General features: G+C 40.8%; 1 pseudogene; it reads right to left on the bottom strand.

Moving 5' to 3' along the window:
* Positions 1-10,175: 10,175 nt before the first annotated feature.
* LOC132420163 (small ribosomal subunit protein uS2-like) lies at positions 10,176-13,965 on the bottom strand (annotated as a pseudogene).
* Between the last annotated feature and the right edge of the window lie 2,382 nt (positions 13,966-16,347).

Here is a 16,347-nt window from a genome sequence, read left to right as displayed (position 1 = left end):
CAGTTTACCTCTTCCTTTCTAGATTTGCATCAGAATGGAGTGAAAAGAGCATTTGGTTCTAGAATTTGTTTGCTTTCTTACTAAGAGTGAGTGTGAGTTCCTAGATAGAAGGCAGTGATGGGATCTTATGCATTTTTATATTCACAGCCCAATGCAGGTACTCAATAAAGTCTATTCACTGAATGCCCTTGGTCTGGTTACTTTCCCTAAGCGATTGTTTCCTCTATTTGTAATAACAATACTACTACTAATAAAAACTGGCTACCATTTATTGAGTACTCTGTACAAAGTACTTTACATGTTACTTTGTTCTAGCCTCACAAAAATCCTGTGAAATATTATCTCCATTTTAAAGGTGAGGATTCTGAAGTTCACAGAAGTGACTTCCTTAAGACCATAGCCAACCACCTTACCAATTTATTGGATTATGTAATGTACTTAATTGTGCTCTGAACATCATTTAGGCTTCATAGATGTCATGCTCCTGCTGCTCTTTTACTTTTTGTTGCATCAGCTGCTCTAGTTTCAAAGATTTTTGCCTTATTGACAGCTTCCTCACGGAACCAAAAGGGCGCTTTGATAGGAGACTTAAGGTACATTGCATCCCTGAAATGCAGATTTGGTGATGACAGGAAATGTTGTCGCTAGGTCCTATTTGATTGGGCTAGATGCACCTATTTTGATACCAAGTAACTGCTGCTGAGAGCTGAGAGAGAGAGGGAATGAAGAAGAGGAGCCAGGAATGTTTGAAGAATAAGGCCCTTTATAAATATTCCACCTGGAGCTCCTCCCACCACCTTGACGTTAAAATAGTTTAAGATAAGGAACACCAAAGTAGTTCAGACGTAAAGCTAAGATTCAAGGTTGGACTATCATCAGCCTTAACTGATGAGTGCAAAAGCAGTAATGTCTGTGGGACCAGAACGTGAGTGTGCTCAGAATCTCTGGTTTCTGTGGAGCTGCGATTCATATTCACTATAACATACAAAGTTGAGATACTTTAAAACTTCATAGCATAACAAAGACAGATTTATATAGAAGAGTAGCATTTCCCACCTGTCACTGGAGGAGTGGTAAAGTCAAGTTAAAAGAAAACTGCTGATTATCATGGAGAGTTATGTTTTATTTCTGACAACTATATTTCTCCTGATTTTGAAAATATCCTTTTGTGGAGCAATTTGATTTTGTGCAATTTTTTTCTGCTTAAAAAATTTACTAGGCGACCCGGAAGAGGAATTTGATCATTTATCACACATCTAGACATTCACTAATAATGACGAAAGATTTGTTGGTTGTCTCGTTTATCTGAGAGAGAGATGAAGCACGCCATAAGAGAGGGTGGGGACTCTGGGCTCAGTGCCCAGGATTTTTCTTTCCTATTTGGATCACTGTGTTTGCTGGAATATTTAATTAATCCCACTCTTGGAGTAATGCTTATTGCTGAGGGCCATTGCTGAACTGAAATATTAAACCATATGCAATATATCTTCAATAAAATTTAGATTTAAAAGTCCCTAAATGATGTATGTATTTGACAGTCCTTAATGAAAACTGACTAAAGGAATTTCAGAGAATGAATAGGCTTAATAGTAACAATTCTTTTCATTCATGTGGAAGTTCAAAATTATAAAATTAAACAAAAGGAATTAACACAACACTTGGGGTAGGAGTGTACCAATTCTTGGATATATAATTTGTTTTATTGTTGTTGTTAAATATTTGGCTTTTTTACTATATCGCTAGTGAAGACCTTTCCTGAAGTTCTTTAAGACCAGTTCTTTTTGGAATACAGTTTAGCCATGGTTAGAACATCAGGGGACTCTCTGATAATTCTCTTTTGAGTAATTCAATACATAGCATGATTTTCTCTTATTATTGAACCGATGCCTCAGCAAAGGGTTGGAAGAATTCTGCTGTTTGTAGCGAAAATCTTGTGCCAAGAGCATTAACCTTGAAGTTCTACACACTTTGCAGGTCAGGCAATTACCACAGTTATCCTATTTACCTATTTAAGGATGTGGCAAGGAGAGCTCCCCAAAAATGGACTGATAAATGTGGGTGGAGGGAAAAAATCACTTTCTTTTGTGAAAGGATAGATCCAGAATTGTAATGATGGAAAGAATTCTAAGATTCAGTTAAAATGTCTCTTGAACAGGTCGGAAGAGAAAAATAATATGACATATTGGAGCGTGCCTGTGCAGTCAAGGGGATAGAAAATTTGAAATGAGACAGTACTTAAGAATTTGATCAAATCCAGTGGTTTTCAAATTTTGTAAAGCCTTGAGTTCCTTTGTTCAAACCAAATCTCATATACTTAATATGTAAAGCAGGTTTAAGGGGAGCTACTCTCCTTGAAGCCAAAGAGGTTCCACCTGTTCATATGCTTCCCCTTTTTCCTTCCTTCTGAGCACAGTTTTAAAATCATCTAATCCAACTCTTCCATTTGAAAAATGTGAACATTCATTTCCAAGAGGAGTGGATCGACTTACCCAAGGTTATATAACTAAAAAGTGTCAGGGCTGAGTCCCAGACTGTGCTTTGCTCATTACAGACTTTCGCAGACACTCTTTCTGCTTCTTGCTTGGAACTCTGGGAAGAAAGCCACACTCTCTACTAGAATACTAGTCATGTGGTCAGGAGTTTTGAAGACAGGTGGGGAATATGGATCACAAATACTATTCTCCCAGTCCTAGAGCTCAACCATTCATAGGACAGGTATTTATCGATTGTCTATTATGTGCAAGTCATGGCTTGAGGCTACAAAGGAAGTGCAGAATTCCAGAATAGAGGAAGAAACCGTATCTTTACTATTCTTTGCCTTCTATTTTCTCCTTAAAAATATGAACAAAGTGATCATTTAGAGAATACATATTGTACGTTCACCATAGTATTTCCGGGTGTAGACTCTGAAGTCAGACTGCCTAGTTTTGAAGTCTGGCCCTGACACTTGCCTTGGGTAAATTAATTAATTTCTCAGCACCTCAGTTTTCTCATCTATAAAGTAGGGATAATAAATTACTTGCATCATGGAATTGTCATGAGGATGAAATACATATTTATATATAACTTAGAATAGTACCTAGCACATAATAAATACCAGGCAAGTCTTAGCTATGATTGTGATTATGATTATTGTCATATCTTATGTCACTCACAGTGATGATTCAAAATCATTGTTTTGGTTTTGTACTTCTTGTGTATATTTTAAAACAAATCATTTGGAAATTATATTATTAATACCTAAGTTACCAAAGCATTGTCAATTCAATTTATTCATTTCTTATTTTATAAAATGATATGGTTAACTTCTATATATTTGTATTATATAAGTTTGGGCTGCAATAACAAAACATTATAGACTGAGTGGCTTATAAACAACAGGCATTTCTCAGTTCTGGAGGCTAGAAGTCTAAGATCAGAGTGCCAGCATGGTCAGAATCTGGTAAGGGTCCTCTTCTGGGTTGCAGGCTGCTACTTCTCACTGTATCCTTCACGTGGAGGAAAGAGCAGAGAGCAGGAGCAAGCTCTCATGTCTTTTCTTATAAGGGCACTAATCCTATTCATGAGGGCTCCACACTCATGACCTGTTACCTCCCAAAGGCCCCACCTCCCAACACCACCATCACATTGGGCAGTAGAATTTCAACATATGAATTTGGGGGGAACACAAACATTCAGTCCATAACAATACTCTACGTTTAGTGATAGTTCTTACAGTATATATAATATATACAGTATGATATATTTCACTTACTCATGACTCCTAAGTTGCTTTATACATCTTAAATGGGAATCTTGATAAATAGAAATATATGGCACTCGCCAGCGATAACCTTATACCATTACTTATTTTTTTTTCAATACATGTGCTATCTCTTCAAACAAAAAGTAAGACTATGGGCACAGACAATGACATATGTATCTCTTCATGTTTCTAGAGTTTAACCTTGTACCTTGCACATAGAAGGCCATCCAAAGCTGTCTGCTGTGTCATGAATTCTACTGTTAATGACAACATCTCTTCTCAATTTCAGTTTTTCTTTTCTAATTTTAAACTGTCAGCCTAATTATAATATCTTCTGTACTAATTTTTCTTTGTTCCACTGGTCCTAAGGTTCATAAATTTGTTGAACTGTGAATAAAAGCAAAAAGCTAGCACATGTGGGTAAGAGCCATATGCATTGCTTTAATGAATAGTCATCGTGACATACGGAGGAGGAGTGCCTGATTAATTATTGGGTTTGATGGAGTTGCTTCCTGCCTGAACGAGTCAGTCCAGGGGCCAATTTATAGTGGCAAAATCCTGTGATGAGCTGGTCTGACCGATAAACAAAGTAAATAAATGAACCAAGTTGATTCAGTAGCCCAGATGATTTGCTAGATTAGCATGAAAATATTACACTGCTTCTTAAGAAGATTTGTATACTTTTTGGAAGTATGTAGAATCTCGTGGTGAAATCCCATTTACACATGTTTTTAGTAATTTAATAAATTTCTTCAGCACATATAAAGCAAATATTTTTGCTCCTTTAGAGCCAGTGGTGCAAACTGTGAGTCATGTTAATAGACAGTCAAATGAACAGGTGATTTTTAGACTTTTTAAAGTAATAAAAATCGTGTGTATTTAGGTAAACAAATTAAAATCCCACGGGATATAAAGAGAAACTAAATGTCTTCTTCCTGCCACTCCTAACTCCCTAGTACTTATTTCTGAGCAATGAACAGTATTACTCATTTTTTGGACATTATTCCAGATTTTTTTTTATGTATCTACATAAGCAGGACCAAATTTACCTATCTTCTTGCAATTTGCTTTGTTCCCTTTACAGCATATCATAGACTTATATCCATATCAGAACATATAGATCTACCTTATTAAAACATAATTGTGCAGTGTTTTCCCTATGAATGTAATAATTTAACAACTTTTATATTAATGGACAGTGTTTTGCTATTACAACTGATGCTTCAGTGATCATCCTCTAAATATCATCCTTGCACACTGGTGTGATTTATGTATAGGATACATTTCTTGTAGTAGAATTGGGCAAAAGGAGCGTGTATTTGCCAAATTGCCCACTCAAAATAATATATGAAAATATCTGTTTTGGTGTTCTGTTCTTATTAGTTTGTTACAAAGATTTTATTTTATCTTCTAATAGGTATTTGTTTTTTTCTGCTCCTCCTTATTTCGGAGCTCTACCCAAATGTCCTTTAGAGAACCATTTCTTTCCCATGTAGTTGGTGGGGCTCCACCTGGAATAGATCATGTGACTCAGTCCTGGCCAGAGTATTAAGTCCTCCTAATAACATTGTTTATTTTAATGCCTTTATTTTCCCTCAGTTTTATGAGAAGTTGTATACACTTAAACTGTACAACATAATGATTTGATAGACATATACATTATTAAATGACTACCACAATGAAATTAATCCACACATCCATCACCTCACATAGTTGCCATTCCTAATAACATTGTTGTTTCGGGGCTGGGCCCATGACCTAAGTTGTTCCAAAGCCCCAAGCTCAGATGGGAGCCACCAGGAAGAACTGACTGTTTTGCTAGACCGAAACCTGGGAGAATGTGGGCATGAAGTTGCTGACTGGCACATTGCCTCCTTGTGGCGTACAGTATGGAGGGAAGTAAGGCTAAGAGCCGGAGGCAGAAGGTGGGTGCCTCTGGATCACGTTTAGATGAAAGCCAGGAAAAATCTCCCTCTGGATTTTTCAGTGGTGTGAGCCAATTTCACTTTTTGCTCAATCTGGTGTGAGTTTTTGGTCATTTACAACCTAAAGAGTCCTACTGAATGTTTATACCTGTTTCTCCTAGCCCTAATACAGTGAAAATTTTAAGTAATATTAATAATTCCTTTTTATTTTATTATTATTATTATTATTTTTTGCGGTACGCGGGCCTCTCACTGCTGTGGCCTCTCCCGTTGCGGAGCACAGGCTCCGGACGCGCAGGCTCAGCGGCCATGGCTCACGGGCCCAGCCGCTCCGCGGCATGTGGGATCTTCCCGGACTGGGGCACGAACCCGTGTCCCCTGCATCGGCAGGCGGACTCTCAACCACTGCGCCACCAGGGAAGCCCAATAATTCCTTTTTATTGAGTACTAGTAATGTGTTGGGTACTGAACTAGATGCCTTACATGCATTATCTCAATCCTTACAACTATTCTAGAAACGCATTATTATCATTTTACTTTATAAGGGAGGAAAAGAATTCCAGAAAACTTAATTGTCAGCATCATCTGGAGGAGGGGTGTGTGTCATACTTTGGCCTCACTTGGGTCATTGGTCATGTGTCATGCTTTGTGCCAGGGCATGGAAGTCAACCCCATAGGATCTACATGAACCGAAAGGAGAAGGGTTGATTTCCAAATGGACAGCAGAGTTACTGGTGGAAATAGGATGAATGATACTGGGCAGTCAAAGAGAGCAAATGCCCATTTCATGTGCACCTTGAATCTCCAAGATGGCAGATAGAGAATGCAAGGTTTCCCAAACACAGGTACCAGTGGAACTCCCCAAACCCCATCCCCTAGAGTTTTGCCAAATACAATTTGAGAAGTCCTGATTCTGCAACAACAACCTTATTTGGAGAGATATTCTGAACGATGGAGAAACCGAGGTTGAGAGAGATTAAATGACTCACCTGAAGTCTCATGGATGTTTATTTTATTAGAGAAAAGGCAGTCCTTTTGCATTGTGGGCTCTGATTGCTTGTCTGCAAAATCTTGATGCTCAGGCATCTTTCCGCTTTTCCCCAAAGACTCCCTTGTTCTACAGAGCAGAAAAATCCCTGAGAAGACCACAGGGATTCTCTGCACATTCACAAGGGTGTAGGATTGCTTTTTTTTAGTGACTGTTGTCAGGAAATGTGTTCTCTTTGGTACCTGTTCCTCCATCCCAGCCTGCCTCTGTCTCTTGTTTTAATCTGTAGAGTCTGAAACTGCCTATAACCTGGGGCCAAGTTTGTGTCTATGTTGTGTAGCAATGAATGATGTGACGTTGGACTCATTACACTTCCCTCTCTGGGCCTCGGTTTCCCTCACTTAAAAAATGAAGTGTGTCTTTATTCCCGTCCTGCCCCTAGGTTCTTCATGACCATTAAAAAAATTTATTTTTAAATTTTTTAGATTCCATATATATGTGTTAGCATACAGTATTTGTTTTTCTCTTTCTGACTTACTTCACTCTGTAGATGCAGACCTACTAGAGAATGGACTTGAGGACACGGGGAGGGGGAAGGGTAAGCTGGGACGAAGTGAGAGAGTGGCATGGACATATATACACTACCAAATGTAAAATCGATAGCTAGTGGGAAGCAGCCTCATAGCACAGGGAGATCAGCTTGGAGCTTTGTGACCACCTAGAGGGGTGGGATAGGGAGGGTGGGAGGGAGACGCAAGAGGGAAGAGATATGGGGATATATGTATATGTATAGCTGATTCACTTTGTAATAAAGCAGAAACTAACACACCATTGTAAAGCAATTATACTCCAATAAAGATGTTAAAAAAAAATGAAATGGGGGTGGAAGTTAGACATAGTTTAAGGCCCCTTCCAGCTCTGCCATTCTAGTCTGTGTCTCCCTGGATTCCGATCCAATAGGTGCCCTGGGTTTGGATCCTCTGCTGTGCCAAACTTATTATTTGGATTTTGACCTCTGTACCTTGTTCTTCCATCTAAACCCACTGGAATTTCTTTGTTTTGTCATATATTTTAGTACTCTTAGTTTTATTAATTTTAAAATTGCAGAAGCAACACTGCTGTTTGGTCAGAGTTAAATAATCCTGAAACATAATAAAAGCAGAAGTTTTCTTTCATGTAGCACACTCCCTATTCCCAGACATAATTTCTTCCCTATTAACGACTTGGTATAGAGACTTCCATATATTTATTGTGTATTAGTATTTTTCTTCCTCTGTCTTTTCTCTGTTTTCCCCTTGGGTTCTTCTGTTTCTTATCAACCCAGTTCTGTGACTGCTCATCTTGCCTTACTCATGATATTTGTAACTTCCAGGTTGCTGCCTCCTTATTTGTTTCTAGCTCAGTGCTTTATCTGACCCTCATTGCTCCAGGCTACTCATTTTTCTCCAGGCTTCTTCGCTTTTTTTTTATTTTGTGGTAAGTGGGCCTCTCACTGTTGTGGCCTCTCCTGTTGCGGAGCACAGGCTCTGGACGGGCAGGCTCAGCGGCCATGGCTCACGGGCCCAGCCGCTCCGCGGCATGTGGGATCTTCCCAGACCGGGGCATGAACCCGTGTCCCCTGCATCGGCAGGCAGACTCTCAACCACTGTGCCACCAGGGAAGCCCTAGGCTTCTTAGCTTTAACTTGAGTACCAACTCTCAGAAGTGACATGTTCCAGTTGCTCCTGCTGCTGTTCCCTGGCTTCCCAGAGCATCCCAGTACAGGGAGTAAAAGTGTAGTCTCTAGAGTCCAGCTCCTGGCTTCAAATCATAGCTCTAACACTTACTGGCTCTGTGACCTTGGCCAAAGTACTTCATTTCTCCGGACCTCAGTTTCCTTCTCTTGAAAAAAGGGTACTATTAAAAATGATCTCATGGTTCTTGTTAGTGTTAAGGGGGTTTTGCATGTAATCTTTTCACAATTTCATCACAACTTCCAACTCTAGTTCACGTCCTGGCACATTGCAGTTTCTTAAAACTGTTGACTCTTTTAGCAAAGCACTTCACATTAGCAAATTGAATAATCTACATTGGCGGATACAAAAACAATAATGAGGTCCAAAGAGATTGAAATAACTTGCTTAAAATTACGCAGATAGTAAGCAACAAAGCCAGGATTCAAAGTCAGATTTTTTGGCTCCAGATTTCTGTGCTTCTCACTGTTCTCAGCAGTGTTAATCCATATTTTATTCACTGGGGGCCTCTGATACCTCCTGATGCTTGTGGAGCCTTCCATCCTCTAACTTGGAATCTGGTTGGTTCGTTATTTCTTACGCGTGGCTTAATGGGTTTCTTCTTCCAAACCCATCCCCTTCTGCTAGGTAATCAAGTAAGAAGTTCCTCCCCCCCTCCCCAGGAAGGTCTGGGCCCAATATTAAATCCAGAGTTTACTCTGATTTCAGAGTCTTTGTTTTTCAAGGCAGAATGGTTAGTTGAAAGAGTATTGACTTAGGAGCTAAATGGGTTCCAGTGTTGATTCTTTCCTTTAGTACTTGTATGGTTTTGGCCAACGCAATTAATTTTCCTGAGACTTAGTTTCTTTATTTGTCAAATGGGGATGGTCATATTAATAATACTTGCCTTACAGGATAATTGTGACACTGGAGATCATATATGATAAGTACTTGGGTATAGTAGACATTCAATAAGTCATTGTTATTGTTTGCTGAAGTAATTACTTCAACTTGTGAGAAACCAAGCTGTTACAGGCCCCAAAGATATGTGATATTATTATGGGGGCTAATCTTTGAGTCTACTGTCTTTCAGTTGTATTTGGGAGGGATGGGGGAAGAGACTAGCCTGGTGAGAAGGACACACTTTTTTTAATTAATTTTTTTTTATTGCATTATGGTTGATTTACAATGTTGTGTTTCTGCTGTACAGCAAAGTGAGTCAGTTCTACATACACATGTATCCACTCTTTTTTAGATTCTATTCCCATATAGGTCATTACAGAGTACTGAATCGAGTTCCCTGTGCTATTCAGTAGGATCTTGTTAGTTATCTATTCTATATATAGTAGAAGACACATATTTGGCCTGGATTTGGATCTGGCCTGTGGCAATTACCAGTTGTACAAACAGGCACGTTGTTTAATCATTGAGCTTCAACCTCTTCCCTTGAGAAAACAGGAGTAATCATACCAATCTTATAGAGGCTTTTGAGGCTTAACTGAAATAGTATATGTAAGGCACGGCAGTGATTTTAAAACTATTTGTTCTCCATAAGACATTGTTCCAGAATGTCCCAATGTTTGTTATGTGTCATTGTATTCCTATCTGTGCTCTTAGCACTCAGCATTGCCATCACATAGTAGGAACTAAAAAAATGTTTGTTGGACTCAATGGGCCCTTGAGTTGAATAGTACAAACACTTTATACCCAGAACTGTTTTTTGTTTTGTTTTTTTAAAGAAACGGATGTTTATTTTCTATCTACCTTATTTCTGTTTTCTGCTTAAAAGCTTGGGGAAGAACAGCTTAAGACCACTCAGAGGTTGTTCCTACCCTTTCAGTGGCCTGAGCAGTGGGAGCTGCAGACCAGTCCTCAGTGGCGGGCTGAGGGCTCCCGTCTTGTGCAGGAACTTCTGGGCAGGCACAGAGGCACCTGCGCCTTCAGACCCGTCTGCGACCGCGGGTAGAATACAGTGAACTTGGGAGCTGCAGCAGTCCATTCACCCTGATGTTCCTCCTTGGCCATGGCCTTCTCAGCATGGCCTGCTCTTCCTTTTCAGTCTCTCCAGCACCTCTGTAGAAGCAGAGATCAGGCATGACTTCCCACGGTGTGCACACGGGATGGTACCACGCATGTGCAGAACTCCCTGGGCCAGGATCCACCACCTCAGACCCACTGAGTGAACTCCCTTGTTGCTGCAAGGATGGCAGTGTCCACAGGGCGCAGAGGAGAGTCTGTGTTACAGGGAGCAGTGGTAGGTGGGTTCACGTACAACACCTCTGTGAGAGGCTGGTCGTCAGCCCTGGGATCAGTAACCCCCAGAAGACGCGGCCCCTGGAAGGCTGCCTGGATCTGGTTAGTGAAGGTTCCAGGAGTGAAGCGGACAGCAATAGGAGTGGCTCCAGTGACAGCAGCAAACTTCAGCACAGCCCTCTGGCCAGTGTTCCTGGAGGATATGACACTGATCAGTTTTTAAATGGTAACAATGGCAGAAGCCATCTGCAGAAGCTTCTCCCAGGTCCCCTTCAGATCTATAATGTAGATGCCGTCACTTTTCCTTTAGGAGATGTATTGTTCCATCTGGAAGTCAAGGTTGGTGCCACCTAAGTGGACTCCTGCTGCTTGGAATTTAAGGACATCCTCTTCCTTCATTTGTGGGACATCAAAGGCTCTGGTTATTGTGAAACTTTCCCTTTAAGTTATTATGGAAACCCAGGACAACACCATCTAGACCCCTCTGTGGGTAGTGCAGAGTGGTACACCCAAAGTTTGACTGCTAGTATGCTCACCGTTCGGTGTCTGGAAGCCCTACAAAATAAAATGTTAAGGGAGTTTTAATGCTGAGTAAAACCCCCAGGCTTAGGAACCAGCGTGCTTAAGACCTCAGATTTCTTTCTGGCTCTCAGTATGAGGGTCATGATTATTTCCCTTGCGTCATCCTCCACATGTGGCTTTTCATCTTACATTCTGGCTTTGCTCCAGGAGACGACACACTGCCTTATGCCAGGGACCTGGTGAAAGGTCACACTGGGAATGGCCAGGCTGGGAGGAGCTCACCTAACGGTGCGGGTCCCTGGCTGCATTCTTTAGTGCCCCACCTCGGTGGGGTAAAAGCAAGAGTGAAAAATTCCAAAGGGGCCTAAAATTTAGAGTTTGGCCTGATAGTATAACTAGAAGGTTTTTTGCTCTGAATTACTGTAACCAGGAGAGAGTGAGTTTCTGTCATTTCCCTACCAAATGAAAAATGGAATTTATGATGAATGGTTGTTAAATACAGTGATCTGAACTTATTCTTTCCAGCCTAGTGAGACCCATTCCAACCTTTTACAGACAGTTTCTTTAAAGATAGCATGAGAAACCTCAGTGTCCTCTGAAGGTTTTTGTAAATGGATGCCAGCCCAGCTTTTTTTGTTTTGTTTTGTTTTTTTGCGGTACGCGGGCCTCTCACTGTTGTGGCCTCTCCCGTTGCGGAGCACAGGCTCCAGACGCGCAGGCTTAGCGGCCATGCTCACCGGCCCAGCCGCTCCACGGCACGTGGGATCCTCCCGGACTGGGGCACGAACCCGTGTCCCCTGTGTCGGCAGGCGGACTCTCAACCACTGCGCCACCAGGGAAGCCCAAGCCCAGCTTTTATTAAACTGGGTTTATACGTCATTTAATTGGTCATCTTGACATACCTCTTCCAGACTCTGCTTGAGCAAAGACAAAATGAGTTGAGTGTTCTCTTCTGCTGCAAATGCTGAGCTTGAGTGTTTTTTGTTGTTGTTGTTGCTTCAACTTTGTCTTTTTTTCATGTTGTCCCTGAATTTGTTAAGTTTGTCCCTTTTTCAGGGTTTGTTTTTTTTAATCTACATCGATTATATCTAGTGTGGTTGATGTTCACCTCAGTCCAATTCAGAGTACTAAAGCAAATATCTACCGAGCACCTGGTCATCACAAAGCATGCTGGTGCTATTTTCTAGAGCTTCAACACAGAATCTTTAGAGCTGCAGCATTCAACACAGTAGCCATTACCCCTATGTGGCTATTGAAATTTAAATTAATTAAAATTAAATGAAATAGAAACTTCAGCTCCTCAGTTGTACTAGCCATATTTCAAGTGCTTCACAGCCACATGTGGGTAGTGCCTACCGTATTAGACAGCACAGACATAGAACGCTTCCATCCCTGTGGAAAGGACAGTGTTGTTACAGAGATTATAAGCGTGGCCTCTGGAGACAAACTGCCTGGGTTCAAAAACCTGGCTTTGCCTCTTGTTAGCAAGTAAATTCATCTTTCTAAGTCTCAGTTTCTTCATCTGTAAAACAAAGCTAATAATAGTAGCTACCTAACAGGGTATTTGTGAGGATTGAAATGAGATGAGGTATTTAGAGACTTAGCACAGCGCCTGGCTCATAGCAGGCCACCAGAGGAGGACCTGGGGGAAAGGGAGGTTGCAAATAACAGAATGTTCAAATAGAGGCTGAATTCGGTGTCTGAAATACAATAGAAAATAATTTCCCTTTTAATTAAAAATCTGGAGGTAGGCAATCCAGGATTGGCATGGCATGTCCCAGTGGGCAGGATGAGGTACGCGTCCACTGTCTCTTTAGGTTCCCAGAACTTTCCTACTGACATTTTCACTAGTGTCCTGTTGGCCTGAATTTAGTCACATGGCCACATCTAACTGCCAGGGAAGCTGGGGAACAATTTTTTTTCTGGGTGACTGTGTTTCTAGCTCAAATTTTTATTACTGATAGAGGAAGGGGGAAATGGATATTGGAGGAAACTAGCAGTCTCTGATACTAAGAGAGACAAGACTGAAGCCAGAGTACAGAGGTCTTTAATGCAATCTAAGGAGTTTTTTGTTGCTTGGTCTCTGTGGAGCTATTGATATTCTCAGTGTAGGGCGTTAATACAATTAAAGGCTGTTCATGGTAATGGACTCTGACTTGGTTCCTCAAACCAGCAATACTCACCTTAGCAATACTCAGATAATTTCAAGAACAGTTCCTTTCAATTAAAAAAATTTCCCCCTTAATCTTCCAACATTCTTTCCCACTCTCCCTCCTTTTGAAGTAAGGGGAAAGGTAGCCTGAGGGGAGGAAATGTGAGAAGGCAGCCCTTCCATCTGACAGCTCTCCTTTTAAACTTCCTCCAGTGTATCACTGGCCCTCTCATAAAGGGCTGAGAGTGGAAATCAGTTCTTCACATGGGGTGGGGAGTGCTATCTTTTTGTTATCAAGATAGTGTGCTCTCTCTCTCTCTGAGCACTTGTGCTTACCTCAGACACTGCATTGTTGATGGTGTGCCCCGCTAGATTCTAAGCAGCCTGAGGAGAGAGTTCAGGTCTTACTTGAGTCCGTATCCTCTGCAATTAACACAGTACCTAGGGCAAGGCATATACAGGGTTATGGAACATCTAGGTAAATGCTGAGCCCATGAATGCTGTGTAGATTGCACTAACCTTAAGGCAGGTGCACTCGAGCTGAAATCCTCATACTGTTGATTACTGCTGAGTTTGTGCTGAAAGCATTTTATGCAAAGGCTGAGAGAAAGACTTGAAGGGTGGAGACAGTTGTAGCCACCTGGAATGTGATTCTGCTCAGAGTACATTGGGCTGTGTAACAATCAGAGAGGTCAAATAGTTTGTGTTAAATCCTGGAGAGGTCCTCTCTTTTCTTACTTTGCCTTTGTCTTTCTAGGCACTGGTTTACTAAGACGATAAAAAATATACTGAATTTGTGTGCTTATAAAATATGTCCTTAGGTAAGCCCCTCCAGTGAGATTTTTAAATCAATGAATGTTTACTGTGTCTGTGTAAAGCATTATGGTAGGCGCCAGATGGAATAAAAATAGATAAATAAAGGAACGAATCCTAGCTTTCAAGGAATTTACAATCAACAAACACTGTGCTAGGTTGTAGGAATCTAAATATGATTGACTAGGCTCCTACCCACAAGGGGATTACAATATGGTATGAAAAGCAGACAGATAAGCAGATGATGACATGTACTGTGATGTAGTGTTTGAACCTTTCTCAGGGCCAAATGTACATGTTTTGGTTAAAAATTTAAAGAAATTGTCCATTTGAGATTTTGTGAAATCTGCAGACACATTCTAGTTAACTAGTATGTAAAATGTTTTCGGAGAATCGGATATATTTTAGGAGTGGCAGGGATATGATATGCAACCAGGAGAGAGAGAGAGAGGGGGGAGGAAAGAAAAGAGTGTTGATCATTTTGAGGTGACATTAAATTATCTTTTGACACCAGCTGTATCTTTTTTATAACAGAAAATGGAAATAACTCTGTCCTTGACCTTCAAAAAGAAATTGACTTACCTAGCTTAACTATTCAAACAAACAACTGTGTACTCTCTTCAATTCCTATGATGATTTTGATTTACTGTAAATGATTGAATTTAATGAACTAAATCATGCTATTTAAATGCATTTTGTGAATGGTATTGTAGTTTGTTACAAAGCATTATGTCTATGCTAAATTGTGCTGTAAATGATATGGTATGGAACATATGTGCTGTATTCATAATTTAACTGTTGCTATGGAGTGCCTTCTTAGATAGGACATACTGAAAAAGGAGCCTTTATTTACCCCGTGAAATGAAGGTGATATCTCAGCAAATCACTAGGTCTTACTGACCTTGGCAGAATTACAGTGCTAATATTTTCACATGGATGAACTGTTCTTGAACAATATCTCTAATGTATATGGCAGAAATAGGCTTCCCATTAAAACTGCATGTATATGGTATATCTTCCCTTTCCATTTTTTTCCCCCTTCAACAAACGTTTACTGCAGTCATAGCAAGGATAATTCCACCTCCATTAAGGTTCATGTTTTCTCCTGGCTTCTCAAATGGTAGAGACAATTGAAATCAAGTTTGTCCTGGGCTTCCCTGGTGGCGCAGTGGTTGGGAGTCCGCCTGCTGATGCGGGGGACGCGGGTTCGTGCTCCGGTCGGGGAGGATCCCGCGTGCCGCGGAGCGGCTGGGCCCGTGGGGGGTGGCCGCTGGGCCTGTGCGTCTGGAGCCTGTGGTCCGCAGCGGGAGGGGCCGCAGCAGTGACAGGCCCGCGTACTGCAAAAAAAAAAAAAAAAAAAGTTTGTCCTGCAGTTATGCTGGTGCTCTATGAAAGGACTTGCATTAGATAACACCCTGCTCTTCTTTCCGAGTAATTTGAGCGATTTTGTAAAGAGAGTAAATGCTGAGGCCAAAATAGCGTCTTTATTACTGATACAGGCTATGTTGGCTTAGTGTGAGAGCCAAATAGGCTTTGTAGCAAAATCCTGACATTAGGTATACTTACCCACTAGGTCCTGGGCTTTCTTACATGGAAGGACGGCATAGGTAAGATTTTTAACATGGAAAAGCAAAGAGTTTGTGCTTACTTTGGATAGGCTCATCTCAAGAGAAAGAAGAGTTAAGCCAATGTGAGCATTCTTTATAAAGTTTTATCAGTTAGGTTCAAATGAGGAAAGGGAAGAGACAGGGCTTAGCTGTCTTTATAGGAAGGAAACATTAGGCATAAGAAAAAAACCATTCCTCAATAACAAGAGGACTTTTTTAAAAAAGGAATTAGTTTAAAAGTTTATTGCTAAAGAAAAATCCATAGGATTTGTTGCACATTTATGATGATTATTGCATTTTTTCCCCTCTGAAGGATATTTTCATTATAGTAATACTTCTGTTACTTGCTAGATGAAGAGACAGCCGCTTGGGGCAGCCCCAATTATAAGTTCAGGAAAAATTGCTTGAAATTCAAGTGATCATTCTCAGTAGTTCAATGCTGGCCATTATATTATATTGACATAGCACAAGACTAAAAGTAAGGAGACTGGTTCTCAGAGAAGTTTCATGATCATTAGCTCTGTCTTAGCTCAAGTTGCCATAACAGAATGCCATAGACCGGGTGGCTTAACCGACAGACATTTCTTTTCTCACAGTTCGAGAGCCTAGATGTCTGAGATTAGAGTTTCA

The sequence above is a fragment of the Delphinus delphis genome, chromosome 1 (assembly GCF_949987515.2).
Source record: "Delphinus delphis chromosome 1, mDelDel1.2, whole genome shotgun sequence".
Classification (NCBI taxonomy): Eukaryota; Metazoa; Chordata; class Mammalia; order Artiodactyla; family Delphinidae; genus Delphinus; species Delphinus delphis.
The sequence above is the reverse complement of the archived record's forward strand: the minus strand, read 5'-3'. Positions and strand labels throughout refer to the sequence as shown.